Source organism: Sapajus apella, unplaced genomic scaffold, assembly GCF_009761245.1.
Source record: "Sapajus apella isolate SASKATOON/1434 unplaced genomic scaffold, GSC_monkey_1.0 scaffold207, whole genome shotgun sequence".
NCBI classification, from domain to species: Eukaryota; Metazoa; Chordata; class Mammalia; order Primates; family Cebidae; genus Sapajus; species Sapajus apella.
Genome location: NW_022437147.1, coordinates 486,932 through 504,807, shown reverse-complemented (window position 1 = coordinate 504,807; position 17,876 = coordinate 486,932). Strand labels below are relative to the sequence as shown.

The following is a 17,876-nucleotide window of genomic DNA, read 5'->3' as shown; positions in this document are numbered from 1 at the left end:
CTTCCTTCCTTCCTTCCTTCCTTCCTTCCTTCCTTCCTTCCTTCCTTGCTTCCTTCCTTCCTTCTTTCCCTCCCTCCCTCCTTCCCTTCGTCCTTCCTTCCAGAATAGTATTGCCAATAGTATGTGCCTTTTCAGCGTTTTAAAAAAAGCATTTAGACTTAAAACTATTGAAACACTATGAAGTGTTCAGTCAAGATTTCCTGAGGTCAGTATTATAATCTCAGGTTATAATATTAACCTCTGTTCACCTGCCTTCATGAAGAAGAGGAGTATATTCTGTTTTTCCAAAGCAATAGTATATTAGTGTTGGAATTCCTTTTTATCGTGTTCATATCAATCTAGTTAGTGTTTCAAATCTACATGTGAAAAATTTGTCTTTTAACTTTTATTTCCTTATTTGTTTTTGAGACAGGGTCTCTCACTCTGTCTCCCAGGCTGGAGTTCAGTGGCACAATCTCAGCTCCCTGCAACCTCTGCCTCCTGGGTTCAAGCGATTCTCCTGTCTCAGCTTCCAGAGTAGCTAGGCTAATTTTTGTATTTTTAGTAGAGACAGGGTTTCACCATGTTGTCCAGGGTGGTCTCGAACTCCTGACCTTGGGTGATCTGCACACCTCGGCCTCCCAAAGTGCTGGGATTACAGCCGTGAGCCACCGCACCTGGCCTTAACTTTTAAATGTATTTTCTTATACATAGTTATTAACCCCTTAAAATTGTACATTACGTGGCTTGAAATCAGATTTACCATCCTACAATGGCTTCGACATTAGAAAATTTTTGTCCTCAGAGTCCTCAGTCTGTCACCATTTCCAGAGGTTTCCCACATGCTAGGGCATCTTTGTTACTACACTTCACTGGGAAGGAGAGCCGGGAAAAGTAAAAACAGCAATAATGATAATATTAGGACAATTTGTCATGTGAGGTCACAGCAAAGAATTAGAAGAAGGAGGAGATGATGTTCTTCTACATTTTTGTTAATACTTTAGGCCGGGGCGTGTTGGCTCATGCTTGTAATATCAGCACTTTGGGAGGCGGAGACGGATGGATCGCTTGAGGCTAAGAGGTCGAGACTAGCCTGGCTAACATGATGAAACCCCATCTCTACTAAAAACACAAAAATTAGCCATGTGTGGTGGTGCATGCCTGTAATCCCAGCTACTCAGGAGGCTGAGGGAGGAGAATGGCTTCAACCTGGGAGGCAGAGGTTGCAGTGAGCTGAGATTGTGACACTGCACTCCAGCCTGGGCGATAGAGCAAGATTCCATCTCAAAAATAAAAATAAAAAATAAACCACTGTATTAATACTTTAATATATAAAATCTACCATAACCCATATTTAGATGTGTTTACTGATGAGCAGGCCCCTGGTCAATAAATAGCCCCTGATCCCCAAATAAGGTAATGCTCCCTGAAATAGGTATTGCTTTTGTTTCTGAATAGCATCTGTTCCAAGATGTATAAAACTATCGCTCTGGCATATGCTGTAGCCAGAGGGGGAAAAGTCAGGGTGGATTTAATGCTACATCTGTGACTAGTTAGTTAGAGCAACCTCCAGGTATTTGGTCGTTTCAGCAAAAGTTCTAATACACATTCCAGGCATCCAAAACTACATGGAAGGCTGTAAAAAGATGCGGAGAAATAATTCATACAGCCACTCATTTGAGAAAACTACGAAATGCATGTAGTTCCCTGCTGACTTGAAAATAGTGCTCAATTCATTTGTTCACAAGGAAGTTGCTGTGGGTACCCACACAAGGATATCGACTCTAGGGATGACATGTGCAGATGACACGGGACATCCTGCTGGATCTTATCAGCGCTGACTGGGAAAAATGCACTAAATTATCAGGGCAGGGAGTGGGGGGTGAGGGAAAAGAAACATTTCAACAGTTACCAGGGCCTCAGAGACACTGACCAATTGTTCCATCCAGATAAGACGCTGGCTTTGGGCTTTCATGGCTGTTTTCCAACTGTGGCTGATAAGCTGACTTCCATTTGATTTATTTTCTTTTCTCAGACTTGTATTTCACGTTTATGCGTGGCCTTCCTACAAACCACTAATTATCCTCTGTAGTCGCTCTTATTTGCATGATTTGATTGATTTGCTTTAGACGTTTCGCTTTTTGTGGGATTAAACAAAACTCACAACTAGCACGCCATCTGCTTGATATACACGTCATTCAGGTCCATAAGAGGCTAACCAAGGAGAGTTTGGGGATGGTTAGCTGGGTTTAAGTTAGAACACAGAAAATGCAAAAATAAAACTCCCAACAGACTTAAAAAAAATCGATAAAGAATTCAAGAGAGCCTAGACATTTTCTAACCGTTCTGGTTATTTTCTTTTTCTTCAGACAGGGTTTCTTTCTGTTGCCCAGGCTGGAGTGCATTGGTGCAATCACAGCTCACTGCAAACTTGACTTTCTGGGCTCAAGCGATCCTCGTGCCTCAGCCTCTTGAGTAGCTGGGACTACAGGCATATGCCACCACACGTGGCTAATGATTTTGTAAATTTTCTGTAGAGATGGGGTTTTGCTATGTTGCCCAGGCTCATCTTCAACTCCTGGGCTCAAGCAGTCCTCCTACCTCATCTTCCCAAAGCGTTGGGATGATGCCATAAGCCACTGCGCCCGACGGTTCTGGTCATTTTACTCACTCCCTTGGCCACTTCCAGCCCTCAGTTTATGCTTCAGCCCCCACTCCTATGGTGAAGATTCTCCACCCAGGATTTCCACAACGTGAGCTGAAGCAACCATGTCCACTTCAGAGACATTCAGCAATTCTATTCAACAGACATGTGTCATCTGCTGTCCAAAGGTATGGTGCTAGGCTATGGTCAGCGAAGAAACTGATTTGTGCCTGGGTCATAATTTATAAAGGTGACTAAGTGACGTCTGCAAGGCCAATGCTAATGAGAGCAAAGATTAAAGTTCCTCACAGTTGGCCTATAAACAGGAGACACCTCAGGCCACGCAGGGCCTGGGGGACACACCAGTGCTGGTCAGCAGGCAGAAAGGAGGGAGAAGGCCTCAGCCACAGCCATTACTGGGATTCTCACAGGAAGGGGAAGAAGAGGCAAGGAAAAGAGCTTAGGATGGGCCAGTTGGAATAACTCCAGTGGCCTTTGGGACACAGTTAGCCCCAGTTGTCTGGGACTTGGCCCTGGGTTGATTTCGGGCTGGGAAAATACGGGCTTGCTGAGAGCATGAGATAAGGAGGTAGCTGAGTGAGCAGCCTCTGGATCACGGGGGAGGTGTCAGCAACCTTGGCTGGCTGATTAATGAAGACCAAATAAACCAACTAAGAAAACACAGTTACGACAGGGAGGTAGTGTCTTCTACCAGGAATTCGGAATCCAGTAGCTGAACCAAGTATCATCCAAGCAAATCCAGGATATACTCTGATAAATGCAGTATCGCACCAGCAGCTTCACTGTGTGATGGGAGTTTGAGGGAGGCAGGCAAATAATGAAATGGAAAGTTTTCTTTCATGCGAGATTTACATTCTTTTTTTCTTTGAGACGGAGTTTTGCTCTTGTCACTCAGGCTGGAGTGCAATGGTGCGATCTCAGCTCACTACAACCTCTGCTTCCTGGGTTCAAGTGATTCTCCTGCCTCAGCCTCCTAAGTAGTTGGTATTCTAGGTGGCCGCCACCAGGCCAAGCTCATTTTTTTGTATTTTCAGTAGAGACAGGATTTTGCCATGTTGGCCAGGCTGGTCTTGAACTCCTGACCTCAGGTGATCCACCTGCCTTGGCTTCCCAAACTGCTAGGATTACAGGCGTAAGCCACCACACCCGGCCGCACATCCTCTTTTACACTTAACTAGAAGAATCACTGTCATGCACTGCATAATAGTTCAGCCAACCATGGACCACATCTACAATGGTGGTCCCATAAGATTATCATATTGTATTTTTACTGTACCTTTTCTATGCCTAGGTACACACATAGTACTCTGTTACAATTGCCTGCAGCATTGAGTAGAGTCACTTCCGCACGGTTTGCAGCCCAGGAGCAATAAGCTACAGCATGTAGCCTAGGTGTGCAGTAGGTTTGTGTAAGTGCACTTTAGGATGTTTGCACAACAATGAAATTGCCTAACAACACAATTCTCAGAACATATCCTCATCACTAAGTGATGTGTGACTGTAACTTAAAAATCATACAACCCTGCTAATCAATGCCACCCTTTTGTACATGGAAAGACATAAGTCAAAGTCTAGCCTAGTGCCTGGCACATGAGAAATGTGAAATTAAAAGTAGTTCTTGGCTGGTCACGGTGGCTCACACCTGTAATCCAGCACTTTGGGAGGCCAAAGTGGGTGAATCGCCTGAGGTCAGGAGTTCAAGACCAGCCCGGTCGCGAACTAAAAATACAAAAAGTTAGCCGGGCCTGGTGGTGCGTGCCTGTAGTCCCAGCTAGTAGGGAGGCTGAGGCAGGAGGACTGCTTGAACCTGGGAGGTGGAGGTTGCAGTGAGCTGAGGTCATACCACTGCATTCCAGCCTGGACAACAGAGCAAGACCCTCTCTCAAAAAAAAAAAAAAAAAAAGAAAGAAAGAAAGAAAAGGTAATTCTCATCTCTCCCTTACACTTGGATGTCGTTTTTGTATTGCTAATCATCGCTGACTTAATAAAAGTCTGAGACACCATTCTCTCCCAAAATGGAGGCATTCTTTTTACAACTAATGTGATTCATAGTTATTCTCATAGTTCTTTCTTTTTTTTTTTTTTTCAGACAAGGTCTTGCTGTGTTGCCCAGGTTGGAGTGCAGTGGCGTGATCAGGGCTCACTGCAGCCTTGAACTTACAGGCTTAAGCAATCCTCCCACCTCAGCCTCCTGGGTAACTGGAACCATAGGCATGTACCACTGGCTATTTATTTTTATTTTTAATTTTTTTGGAAATAGGGTCTCACTCCGTTGCCCAGGCTAGAGTGCAGTGATGCCATCTTGGCTCACTGCAACCTATGCCGCCTGGGGTTCAAGTGATTCTTGTGCCTCAGCTTCCTGAGTAGCTGCGACTACAAGCACATATATTTTTAGTAGAGACGGAATTTCACCATGTTGGCCAGGCTGGTCTCAAACTCCTGACCTCAAGTGATTTGCCTGCCTTGGCCTCTCACAGTGCTGGGATTGCAGGTGTGAGCCACCGAGCCTGTCCTATTTCCCATTTTAAAAACAAAACATCATATGGGTTTAAAAAATGCTTGAGTTAGTTTTGATTCATTCTTGATTAGCTGGTGAGGAATGGTGGGAGAGGCGGCCCAGGGGGTGCCCACGTCTGGACCACTCTGCTACTGGCCACACCCTGTCTCCTTGAAGCCACATTGGCATCCCTCCATACCAATGAGATCCCTGACAGCCACTGCCATTATCTGGAGGGCACCACCGCTCAAGGGGTTTCCTTATGAATTTGGCAAAGAATTTTGTAAACTGCAGCCAGGGGGAGGCTTGGAATGTTCTGTCTACCACTAGTAAACAGCAGCTCTTTGCTATAGTGAGTGTGACAGAGAAGTTGTTTTCCATTAATATGTGGCTTTATGTGAGAACGAGCTGGCACAAAGCGAGCAAGCAATTAGAAATGATTTTTCTCATGAAGTAACTGTGCAGATTCCATCTCCTCACTCTGAAGGTATGCGATTGAAAAACTGTTTGTCACTCTCTTCTCGGTCCCCAGCATAGTAGAGTTTGTTTCAGTTAGTGTTAAATCTTCTAAGCCAACAGTAAACCTGTGACACATTTGATTCGCGAAGGGCGTTGCTATGTGACTCTCCATCATCACACAATGCTGTTGACCGCTACTGTCTTTGCGCTGTATAGTATGTGCCAGTCAATCCATTCCTCTCTTGACACACACCATGTCTGTTTATGGTGCTTCATCCCTGCTTCTCATACTTTACTGTGTGTGAGAATCACCTGGGCATTTTCTTAGAGTATGCATTCCAGGGTTTCAATGGTAGAACTTAAAAATTCCGATTGCATCGGTTTGATGAGGTCCAGGAATCTGGCCTTTAGTCAACTCTCCCTCCCCAAGTTGATCCTGGTGTAGGTTGTCCATGGAGCAGACTTTGAGAAATAGATTTCTAGTTCTTGGTTAAAAATAATTATGTAGGGCTGGGCATGGTGGTTCATGCCTCTAATCCCAGCACATTGGGAGGTCAAGGTGGGAGCTTTGCTTGAGCCCAGGAGTTGTTCTCAAGCAACACAGGGAGAGCCCGTCTCTACAAAAGATAGAAAAATTAGCTGGACATGGTAGTGTGTGTCTATAGTCCCAGTTACTTGGGAGGCTGAGGAAGATGGCTTGAGCCCAGGAGGTCAAGGCTGCAGTGAGCTGTGATCATACCATTGCCCTTCAGCTTCAATGACAGAGTCAGAGCTCATCTCAAAAATACAACAAAATAAAACATACATATATGTTTCCAAGGTCCATGTGATAATTTCATAAATTGATGTAATCAAATCAGGGTAATAGGGACATGCATCACCTTAAATATGTATCTTTTCTTTATGCTAGGGACATTCAAAGTATTCTTTTCTAGCTATTTTGAAATAACAATTGCTTAATGTTAACTATAGACACCCTACTGATGTATCAAATGCCAGGTCTTATTTCTTCTAAGTGCATATTTGTACCCGTTAATCAGCTTCTCTTTATTCAGTTCCAGCCTTCCTGGCCTCTGCCACCCACCAATCTACTCTCACAAGATCCTTGCCAGTTTCCATGTAACCACCGTTGCCTGGCTTTCTGAAACAAGCCAACGAGAGAGACTTCCAGATTTTATTGAGAATGTGGGTTTTTTTGGTCAATGGGTACAAAGTTTCATTTAGGAGGAATAAATTCTGGTGTTTTATCACAGGGAAAGGTAACTGTACCTAACAAGTGTATTGTGTATTTCAAAATTGATAGAAGAGAGGATTTTGAATGTTTCCAACACAAAGAAATGGTACATGTGTAAGGTGATGGTGTCTTAGTCTTTCTGTTGCTTATAACAGAATACCTGCAGGTGGGTCATTTACAAAGAAAATAAATTTACTTCTTATAGCTATAGAAATTTATTTCTTACAGCTGAGATGTCCAAGGTCAAGGGGCTGCATCAGGTAAGAGGTTTCTTGCAGGTGGGGACTCTGCAGAGTCAACCCCAAGGTGGTATAGGGCATCACATAGTGAGGGGCTGAGAGTGCTCATGTGCCAGCTCACGTCTCTCTTCCTCTTCTTATAAAGCCACCAGCTCCCCGCCATGATAACCCATTAATCCATTAACCCATTAATCTATTAATCCATAAATAGATTACATCATTCATGAGGGCAGAACTTTCATGATCCAATGATCTCTTAAAGATCTAATCTCTCAGCCGGGCGCAGTGGCTCACGCCTATAATCCCAGCACTTTGGGAGGCTGAGGCGTGTGGACCATGAGGTCTGGGGTTTGAGACCAGCCTGGCCAACATGGGGAAACCCCATCTCTACTAAAAATATAAAAATTTGCTGGGTGTGGTGGTGCTCATCTATAATCCCAGTTACTTGGGAGGCTGAGGCAGGAGAATCACTTGAACCCCGGAGGTGGAGGTTGCAGTGAGCCAAGATCGAGACATTGTCCTTCAGCCTGGGCAACAGAGCAAGAGTCCATCTCGGAAAAAAAAAAAGATCCCATCTCTTAACACTCCATATTGGGGATTCAGTTTCAACATGAGTTTTGCAGGGAACAAATATTCAAACTATAGCAGATGGATATGCTAAACACCCTGATTTAATTATTGCACAATGTATGCATATATCAAAACATCACACTGAACTCCATAAATATGTACAATTATTATGTGTCAATGAAGACAACAAATTAATGTTTTCTTTAAAAAAGCATTAGTCTTTTAAAAAATGAGAACTGGTAGTGTCTTTACAGACTAAGAAAAAAATCAATATCTAAATCAGCTAAAAGAAACCTTACAATCAACAGAGAAGGGCCCTAAAGTAGAAAGAGAGGAGGGTTATTCCAGATCCTTGAACAGGCAGTAAGTTAGAGAAACAAGGTCTTGACTTTTTTTTTCCTTAAGCAGGCTGTTAAGCATTATTTCTCTGGTTACTGCACATCTGCCCAATGACTCAATAATCCAAGTTCCTTCCTGAGTCTGTGAAATCCCTTCTCCGGGACTCAAGAAAGGCGGGGACATTGGGCATCCGGGGCTGGACCCTGGCACATTCTCCCAGGGCTGGGCCAGACTTCTAACAGCAACATGCCAAATGCTGTTTTCAAATCGCAGTTTGTATTTTACATCTCATAAGTGATAGGAATTTTTTCCTGTGTTTTTTATCTCCCAGGATCAAGTAGGTGGAAGCCAGGGACCCAAATTGCAGGAAACTGGGAGTGGGTTGGGATTAGCGGATTAGGAGGTTAGGCTGGTTTCTCTCATTTCTTGTCTACCGTCCCTTGTCCATGTACTGATGACTGGTAGGGAAACTGACCCAGTAGATTTTCCTCACTACCTTTTGTGTTTATTATCATCTTACATTTATAATTAATCATCTGCTCATACTCATGCATCTTTTCAACCTTACTCTCTGGTATGGTTTGGCTCTGTGGCCCCACCCAAATCTCACCTTAGGTTGTAACAGTCCTTATGTGTTGTGGGAGGGATCCAGTGGGAGCTAACTGAATCATGGGGGCGGGTTTTTCCCCTGCTGTTCTCATGACACCTGAAGGTTTTATAAAGGAGAGTTCTCCTGTACATGCCCTCTTGCTTGCTGCCATGTAAGACATGCCTTTGCTTCTCCTTTGCCTTCTGCCACGATTGTGAGGCCTCCCCAGCCATGTGGAAAGGTGAGTCCATTAAACCTCTTTCCTTTATAAATTACCTGGTCTCGGGTATGTCTTTATTAGCAGCATGAGAACAGACTATTACATCCTCTTTTCTCTTTGTTAATTCTATTTCCAGGGCTTTAGAAAGACTTTCCACCTTTCTGCTTGCCCCTCTCCACATATTCACAGCCTCACCACCATCTTCTCTTCCCATCTTTTCATTCTGCTTCTTCATTTGAAATGGCCTTAGTCATGCCAGGAAAACATTAGAGCAGGGCTAGGAATACATCAGGACTGAGGAGAGAGGGAAGCCAAAGGTTTTGAAATGAGCATGTCAGGATAAAGAGCCAGGGTCAAGAAACCACAAGCATCTTGAAATTGTGAAGTCATCTTCTCTAGAATCTTCAGTATTTCAATCCCATTACCTTCCCTTAATTGAATCTGCCTTTGCCAGCCTTTCTGCTAAAATACAATTTCTTATTAAACTTGATTTGGTTTGGTTTAGCTTAGTCCCTAGCATTAAATCAGCATTATTTTCTGATTTACTGCAACTCTACTCCGCTGTATTGCAACTCTGCAGCACTTAGGTACGTTATAAAACTTCCATGGCGTTGACCCAGAAACCCAACAATATGACCTTGTTCTATGAGGAAGCACATCCTAATCTCAATTCACTGGCTGATAAGTGTTCTAGTGGGAATATTTGGCTCCCCGGGTGTCTGCACCATGGTGGGCACACAGAGGTGCTTCACCCCAGCCAAAAGTTATTTCATTGAGTTGGCAAATTGGGGAGAAACAGAAATTCTATAAGTCATTGAAGCAATCCATCACTGAACGATGCTTTTTTGACAAGAGGTAATATCACTGCTGTTAATAACTGTGACTCCCCAGAAAAAAAACACACACACACACAAAAACCTGCATTTCCTTTCCTTTTTCGTCTTTTAAATTGTGTCGAATTCTATTTCCACAGCCTTTGTGTCTCTCCCTAGCCACAACCCACTTGTCCTTCAAAGCCTTCCCTGGTGGCTGCAACTCAAACAGCAGTAATGGTGCAAGTATTAGTGGTAGTAGCTACTCTTTTCTTTTCTTTTCTCTTGAGACAGAGTCTCACTCTATTGCCCAGGCTGGAGTGCAGTGGCACAATTCCAGCTCACTGCAACCTCCACCTCCTGGGTTCAAGTGATTTTCCTGCCTCAGCATCCTGAGTAGCTGGGATTACAGGCGCTCTCCACCATGCCTGGGTAATTCTGTATTTTTAGTAGAGACAAGATTTCACCATGTTAGCCAGGCTGGTCTCGAACTCCCAACCTCAGATGATCCGACTGCCTCGGCCTCCCAAAGTGCTGGGATTCCAGGCGTGAGCCATTGCTCCCAGCCACCATTTTCTTCATTGTTACATGTACCTGAACTAAGTGATAAAAAGGCATCATCTCATTGAATTCTCATGACTCTCCTATGAGATGCAAACCATCATTTTCCCCATTTTGTTAGAGAGGAAAGTGAGACTAAAGGAAGTAAAGTACCACATCTTGAAAGTGGCAGAGAAGCCAAGCCCGGGACCAGAGCTACCTGGCTTCAGAGCTACCTGGATCTCGAGCCCCTGATCACGCTGCCTGCTCCCATCGTCCTCATCTGGTTTCCTCCCATGCGCTCCTGATAATGCACAATACAGCACTCAATTACATTGTTCGCTCTTTTCCAGCAATAGAGTGTTCCGCTTTTTTGCTCTGTTAGATTATATGTTCCTAGTAACCATGAGGAAGATATGATTCAAGAGAACAAAGAAATGACCTTGCTCTGGTAGTTCAGAGCAGGGGTCTTGGGCTAGATTCTGCAGCTTGCCACTGCGCCCTTCCCTGAGCCTGTTTCCTCCTCTGTAAAGTGGTGCCCACATGATCAAACCGTGATGAGGATTAAAAGAAATAATGCATATGAAGGGCTCAGGCGTGGTGATAGAGCAGAAAAGGTTACTTATTGGTGTTCTGACAGCAAATACACTTCTAAAATCATGATGTGGCTCAGTAGTTTTCTGAAAACTCATTTGGCAAGGACACCAGTCTGCTGTGCTATCCATGTTTTGTCTGGGTGGACTTAACTAACATTCCCTGTCTCTCCCCAATGCATCAGTAATATTTCACATTTTTTTTGTCTTCTGTCTGCCTTCCAAAATTATGAAAACGTTTGCCCTGAGCAGACCGAGGCAGCAGTCTAATCTTTCTGACCCTTCCCACTTTAAGAGAAACATGGAGTGGGTCTGGGGTCAGGAAATGTTCACTCTGCTCTGAACCCTCCCACTCACCTCCTCCTATCTCCCCTCCTACCCAGGAATCCTACTCCTGGCATCAGTTTCCTCATCTGCACCGGAGAGGATGGGCCAGCTGATCTGAAGGTGGCTTCCAGCTCTCTAGCTGACTCCAAGACTTTTCTTTTTAAAGAAGCAAATCCCAAGCTGTTGTCACCATCACTGTTTTCTGCTCTTCATAACATCGATGTGTTATGTGGGTGCCTGTGTATGTGTGTGTGTGTATTGCTGTACTGTGTTCCTGTCTATGCATGTATATGTGTCAGTGTGTTTGGCTCCATGTGTGTGTGACTGTTTATGGGTGCATTTGTGTGCACCTGCACGTGACTGTATATGGTGTGTTTGTGTGCCCCTGCGGGTGACTGTATATGGCTGCGTTTGTGTGCAGTTGCGTGTGACTGTGTTTGTGTGGGCTTGTCTGTGATTGTGTGTTTGTGTGTACCCGTGTGTCCTGTATATGTGTTTGTGTGCGCCTGTTTCCTGTATATGTTTCTGTGCATCTGTGTGTGGGTGCACATGAGTGTGTCTGCATATCTTTGTGTGTTTGTGTGTAACTGTGTGAGTGTATATGAATATGTTTGTGTTTTGTGTGTATTTGTAAGAGTGTGTGTGTCTTTGGACACTTGCACAGGATTGACATGGCCCAAACCCAAGTGACAGGAAAAGAGGAAAGGGTGGTCAAACCACCTGTGCCTTCCTTACGACCCACGCAGACTGCCCCGAAAGCCTAGGCATTTCCTGGCCTGGATACCACCCTTAGAGCAGAGGAGGTGGGCGGGGCGGGGCCGGGCGGTGGGCGGGGCCGGGCGGAACGGGGCGGGGCGGGCCCGCGCGGTGGGCGGGGCGGACAGCCGTGCTCCGGGCATGCTCGGCCGCGGCGGCTGCAGGCGGGGCGGGTCGCGCTGGTGCCGGGCCGGCCGGAGCGGCGGCGGCGGCGGCGGCGGCGCGAGGCGGCATGAGGGAGCCGCTCGGTAAGTCCCGGCGTCTCGCCCTCCTGGGTCCCACAGTCCATTTGGGCCGCTCCCACGGCGCTTCGCGGGCCTCACCCACTGCCTCCCGCGCTCCCCCCAACTTCTCCAGCCGGGACTTCGCTCCGATCCCAGCCACCCCGGCGGTGGGGGATGTCCGCACCCCCGCCGCAGCCCCACCCGGGCCCCCAGCGCGGTGCCTGGCCCCGCCGCCTCGGGATGGGGGGCGCCTGCCAGGCCGGGAGGGACATCCGCTCCCCTCAGGTACTCCTCTCGGCGCGCCGGGGTCCCAGGGCGGGCACCGCGGGCCGCGACTGGCGTTAGCGCTCGCTTTGCCTCTCGGCTCACGGAGGGCCCGGGGGGCGGGGGTCGCTCACTTCGCTCTCGAAGTCGCCCTCCCCAGCGTGTGTCCACCAGCCCCTCCCACGCCCGCGCGCCCAGACCTCGCGGACCTCACCCCGGAGCTGACAGCCGGCGCGCGGGGTCCCCGAGGTCCCGGTTCCCACGCTGCCCCGGCGGTCGGGACTGCCCGGGACGGTGGGGGCTCCCGCCGCGGCCCGGCTCTGGGCTCCGCGCGGTCTGCGCTGGGGATTAGGGCGCTAATCGCGGCTGCCTCCCAGCGAGTGCCCGGGGCCGCCGGGCTCCCGGCTGCGCGTGGGGTGGGAGAAGGGCAGGAGCCCCGCCTAGGAGTGCTGTAAATCCTGTTAATCAGCTCATTTATGGGATCTGAAGCCCGCCCACCCAGAGTCTCTGCTTCCCCTATCCCCAGTCGGGGTCCGTTTACCCCCAAAATGCCAGGGTTTACCTCGATGCCCTGGCCACAGTGGGGCCCAGCACCAGCAGCTAAAAGCGCCCCTCTCGCATGCTGTCAAGAAGTAGAGCGCCTGGGATTCTTCTGGGCGTTTGTAAAGAAGCTGTGATTTCACTACTGAAGAAAAAAATAAAAACGAGAACTTTAGGCCAGCGCTACCTGGGCAGGTCCTGGTGTTTGCTCATTCACGTGCTTCAGAAGAAGTAGAGACCTTTCGGGAATTAGCGTGGGCACATCACAATCCCGCACCCACACCCACTCTCCCACCCCCGCACCCTCTCCAACCGCCTCCCGTGTCGTCATTCCTTCCCCAAATCCTGTAGCTGGGTCTTAGTCTTGGGGAGAGGGGTGGGGCGGTGCAGACCACACAACTCCCGGAGTTGCCTGTCCTGACAGTTTAATGTGTTTTTCCCACAACTTGTTTTCCTTCTCCGGCGTTTTGTCTTTTCGTATTTACAAGGAATAGACATCCCAGAGATTGAGGGTGAGGGTTGCAAAATTCAGGGATTTGGGGGAAGGGACCCGATGGGTAGGATTCAGGCAGTCAGCATGGCGTAAACCGTGTGGTCATGGGTTGTACAGGTAAAACTCTGGGAATGTCTCAGGTCATTTTAGAATTCTAAGACCACCCAGCAAGGCATGAATGCATACAGGCTCTTTTGGAAATCATATGCAGATTCTATTTCATGGGACTTGTGTTGGTTTTCGTGTGAAACTGGGAGTTTGGTAAAGTCGTTTGGTTTTCCATAACGTTCTGTGGATTGGGACTTAATTATTTACCTTGACATGAGGTATCTAAGTCTTAGTCACCAGCTTAACAAGCTTCCTGAAGTCTCTAAGTGTCACTCTGGGCATGCAGCGTGTAGCAAACTGTTACTCCGGCTGGAGTGGGCGAGCAAATATTTGTTGAACAGAGGCCTTCAATCTACTGGGCCTTCCTCCTGTAAAACTTCACCCTTTACTGCAGAGAATGGAAGGTCAGGACCTTGGCAGTCCCAAGAATTAGGGGACTTGGGTGGGTGGAGAAAGCCTGTTTCAGGAAAAAAGAAGTGTGGCCTGAGTGTCCACAGGCTCTGGAGGACTTGACAAACTCATCAGGGTTGTCTGATAACTCATCTGAGTGGTCACAGACTCCAGAAACCTGTGTTCTGTTGTTTGGTAGCTATAAAATGTAATGGGGTTGGGAGGTGCACAAGGAAAATAAATAAGGACCCATTGTTTTCAGTTAAGAAGAAGTAAATATGAAAAGATTTTTGTAGTCTAATTTTTAACATGCAATTTAAAAATAAATCCTAGGAATCCTATCACTACAGAAAGCCCAGAAGTCTGTGGCTCCCCTGAGTTCTCACTGGCCAGTTTGGGAGGACAGTAAACACCAGTCATCCTTAGGAGACCGGGGTTTTTCTTTTAATGAGCTTGGCGAAACTCCACACTAATTAATCTGGAGAGAGTTTAGAACACAGAGCGTTGGAGTGGAACAATTGTTCTGTTGTGGTTTTTATTTTGATAAGCAAAGACTATATCCCTGAGGTCCTCTGGGCCTATTGCTGGACCCATTAGTGCAGTTTACTTGGGCTTTTAACAGATGTTGTTTTTCCTCTTTTGGATGACAAGGGTTATCTCTCCCATTAAAACCTTGCTCTTGTGCTTTGTTTCAAGGGCCTGCTGATTGAAGGAATGTTGAGGTCCACTCACTTGCAAACAGAGGCAGCCCAGGGAAAGGGAAGGACTGGGGAGAGACTGGGCTTTGATATCTTCTTTAAACACTAAGTGGTGTTTACAAAAATACAGGAACTCCTCCCTCAGATACTAAAACCTCAATTATCTTGATTTGAATTGAAGGTATCTTGTTTAAAATTTGGATTATTACCTTTACTTTCTGGAACTAAGTATCTTTTTCAAAACTTTCTGTAGATACACTTGGGAAGAGCCTAGCTAAACTGGCAGGCTTGTTATCAGATCATGAAGTATCCTTATAGTTTTGTGCTTATTGGTTGTCTTCATAGTTTATCTGTAAAGCTTGTTTCTTCTGTATGTAAATGAAAGAATTTAGATACTGTTCGGAAGAAGCACCAAGATGTATTCCAAAGGGGGGTGGAGAAAAACAAGCAACTTGTCTGTGTAGGAAGAATAGTTAGAGAAACAGAAACCAGATTGTTGCTACTGGTTATCTCTTGGCACGTGGGGTTACTAGGAACTTTTCCTTTTTGCCTAAGCACTGAATTTTGCAGTCTTTACTTTTGACATCACTTGACATGCCTTTTGCACTTTTAGAAAATAAATAAAAATGTAAAGATTATATGAAATAATTTAAGTTGAATGCTTTTATAAAGACTTGGCTCTTTTTTATTCTAAAGATGTTTAAAAACAAAATCAAAAGTAGGGTAAGTTTATTGGAATATTTTAGGTATCTTTACATGTGGAGCTTGACATATATGATGATAAGGGCATAAAATTCTAACCTATGATGATTATGTTTTACAGCTATTTATTGCAAAAAGCAAAAAATTCCAAAAGATTTAAAAGTCTTATCCAGCCGGGTGCGGTGGCTCAAGCCTGTAATCCCAGCACTTTGGGAGGCCGAGGCGGGTGGATCACGAGGTCAAGAGATCGAGACCATCCTGGTCAACGTGGTGAAACCCCGTCTCTACTAAAAATACAAAAAAAAATTAGCTGGGCATGGTGGTGCGTGCCTGTAATCCCAGCTACTCAGGAGGCTGAGGCAGGAGAATTGCCTGAACCCAGGAGGCGGAGGTTGCGGTGAGCCGAGATCGCGCCATTGCACTCCAGCCTGGGTAACAAGAGCGAAACTCCGTCTCAAAAAAAAAAAAAAAGTCTTATCCAGTTTGAGTCCTTTCTTAATGAATTCCAATCTTTCAGAAATGTTAATAAGGTACTTAGGGTTTCATAAAAAATATTGCTAGCCAAAGCAATAATTGTGTGACACAGAATTTAGAGATGAAAGAGAAGACAAGGGAAAGAGTGTGTGTTTCTAAGTGTATATGTGTGTGTGGTCACATTAGTAGTGGAAAGAAAAAAAGAGGAGTCAGATAATAATACTTATGAAAAAAATTCAGTACATAATGTTGGGGTTTTTTTTTCTTTTTTTGAACAAATGCCTTAATACTTATAAAAAAAATTCAGTACATAATATTGGGGACTTTTTTCTTTTTCTTTCTCTTTTTTTGAACAAACGCCTTAATACCAATCCACCCCAGCAAGATTAACGTTCCAAGATCCTTTTGATCTTAGACCCAAGTTTTCCAACTCATTTGTTTTTTGTCACCTTAAAGAAACCTAAGATTGTCCTCCTAAAATGATTACTTCACAGATTAAGTATGCTTTTTTACATCTTGTGAGATCTGAACAACGGGAGTGCCTTGGCGGAGCGGGTCATCACACGTGTGGTATGGTAACAGCAGTCTGTGAGAACCTGCTGTCCCAGAACTTCAACTGGAACTGTTGCATTATTTCTGATTAAGACTGGAAGGGGAAAGAGCAATTCTATTGTTCATAGGGAAACATACAATTCTACCCTTAGGAAAAAAATCTGTGGAAAGCATTAAAAACCCCCGTATCAGTTAGCAACATGCTCTATTCTGGTTTGTTTTATGTCTTGGCAATTTACCTCTTGTTTAAAGAAAGCACTTTGTTATATATTATTAATCATAGCATTAGACCTAAATGTTGTCAGTTGAAGAGATATTTATACTGAACTGCCAACAATGTGAAGGACCAATTACATCTTAAGCATGGAATGTCAGTGAATACAACTGAGAAGTTTTAGGTCTTTTAGAGGAGTAACTGTCTAATAAAGACCTTTTTAGAATGCTGGTTGTAACCTTGTATTAGATTTCTTCAGCAGCACATGTGATTTTGGCTTCCTGGAAACAGGTTAAGAGTCTCTGGCAGATATGGCCTATGTACCATATACTAGAGCCTTTAAAAAATTTACTATTCATTTATTCTTTTCCTCAGGTTTCTTTTATTGTCATTGAGTCTTCCAACTACATAACATTTTTAAAGATGTGTTTTTCTAATCTAACCTAAGCAGCATTTCATTTTTGAAAGTTTTTTTTTCTGATGATGAAATAGTTCTATACAACTTAAGTTATAATGTAATGTTAGTAACATATTAACTAATGAAACGGTATTATTATATATGTTGTTATATATACTTAAGTTAATATTAAGTATATGAAGTTAATATTAAGTATAGTAAGTATATGAAATGGCCAATATTTGACTAGTTTTGACCTGCAAAATGACAATTTCATATGATTGGACCTGATACATTTAATGACAGAACATCATTAAGATTCAGAAAAGTACAAATAAGGAAATTTTTTAAAAACTCAAGAGTCCAGTACCTCTGCCGATATTTTGGCATGTCTTCCTTCAGTGTTTTTTTCCTTTCTAGTGTATATATATATAAACAAATTTGGTATGACATTGAATGGAGGGTTCTGTATCCTGTCTTTATTATTTAGCATGGTATCATTAGTATTTCCCTGCGCTGTTGTATACCTGAGAACATAATTTTATGTATGTGTGTGTATTTTATAGTCTGCCATATGGATGTACCAGAAATTTTTTTTTTTTTTTGAGACGGTGTCTCTTGCCCAGGCTGGAGTGTAATGGCACGATCTTGGTTCACTGCAACCTCTGCTTCCTGAGTTCAAGTGATTCTTCCTCCTCAACCGCCCGAGTAGCTGGGACTACAGGCACGTGCCACCATACCTGACTAATTTTTCTTGTATTTTTAGTGCAGACGGGATTTCACCATGTTGGCCAGGCTGGTCTCAAACTCATGACCTCAGGTGTTCCGCCCACCTCAGCCTCCCAAAGTGCTGGAATTACAGGTGTGAGCCACTATGCCCAACCCAGAATTTTTTTTAAATTAAATTAGACACATAGCCTAATTTTGTTATTATCATAATTAACAGTTGGATAAATATCCTTATATAAAACTATGTGTATCTGTGATTATTTCATCAGGAC

The 17,876-nt window shown here is 44.8% G+C and overlaps 1 protein-coding gene across 6 annotated transcripts in view; it reads left to right on the top strand.

Annotated features, from left to right (window-relative positions):
• The window catches only part of JCAD (junctional cadherin 5 associated), a 98,464-nt gene that overhangs the window by 42,794 nt on the left and 37,794 nt on the right, over positions 1-17,876 (top strand). For 3 of the 6 annotated variants that reach the window (XM_032270286.1, XM_032270287.1, XM_032270281.1), the window contains exon 1: positions 11,984-12,067. The exons of 2 other annotated variants lie outside the window; for them this stretch is intronic. The gene's annotated coding sequence lies outside the window, so the exon portion shown is untranslated. Of the gene's footprint in view, positions 1-11,983; positions 12,068-17,876 lie in introns of those variants that run through there. One more of the 6 variants, XM_032270284.1, reaches the window with a different exon arrangement.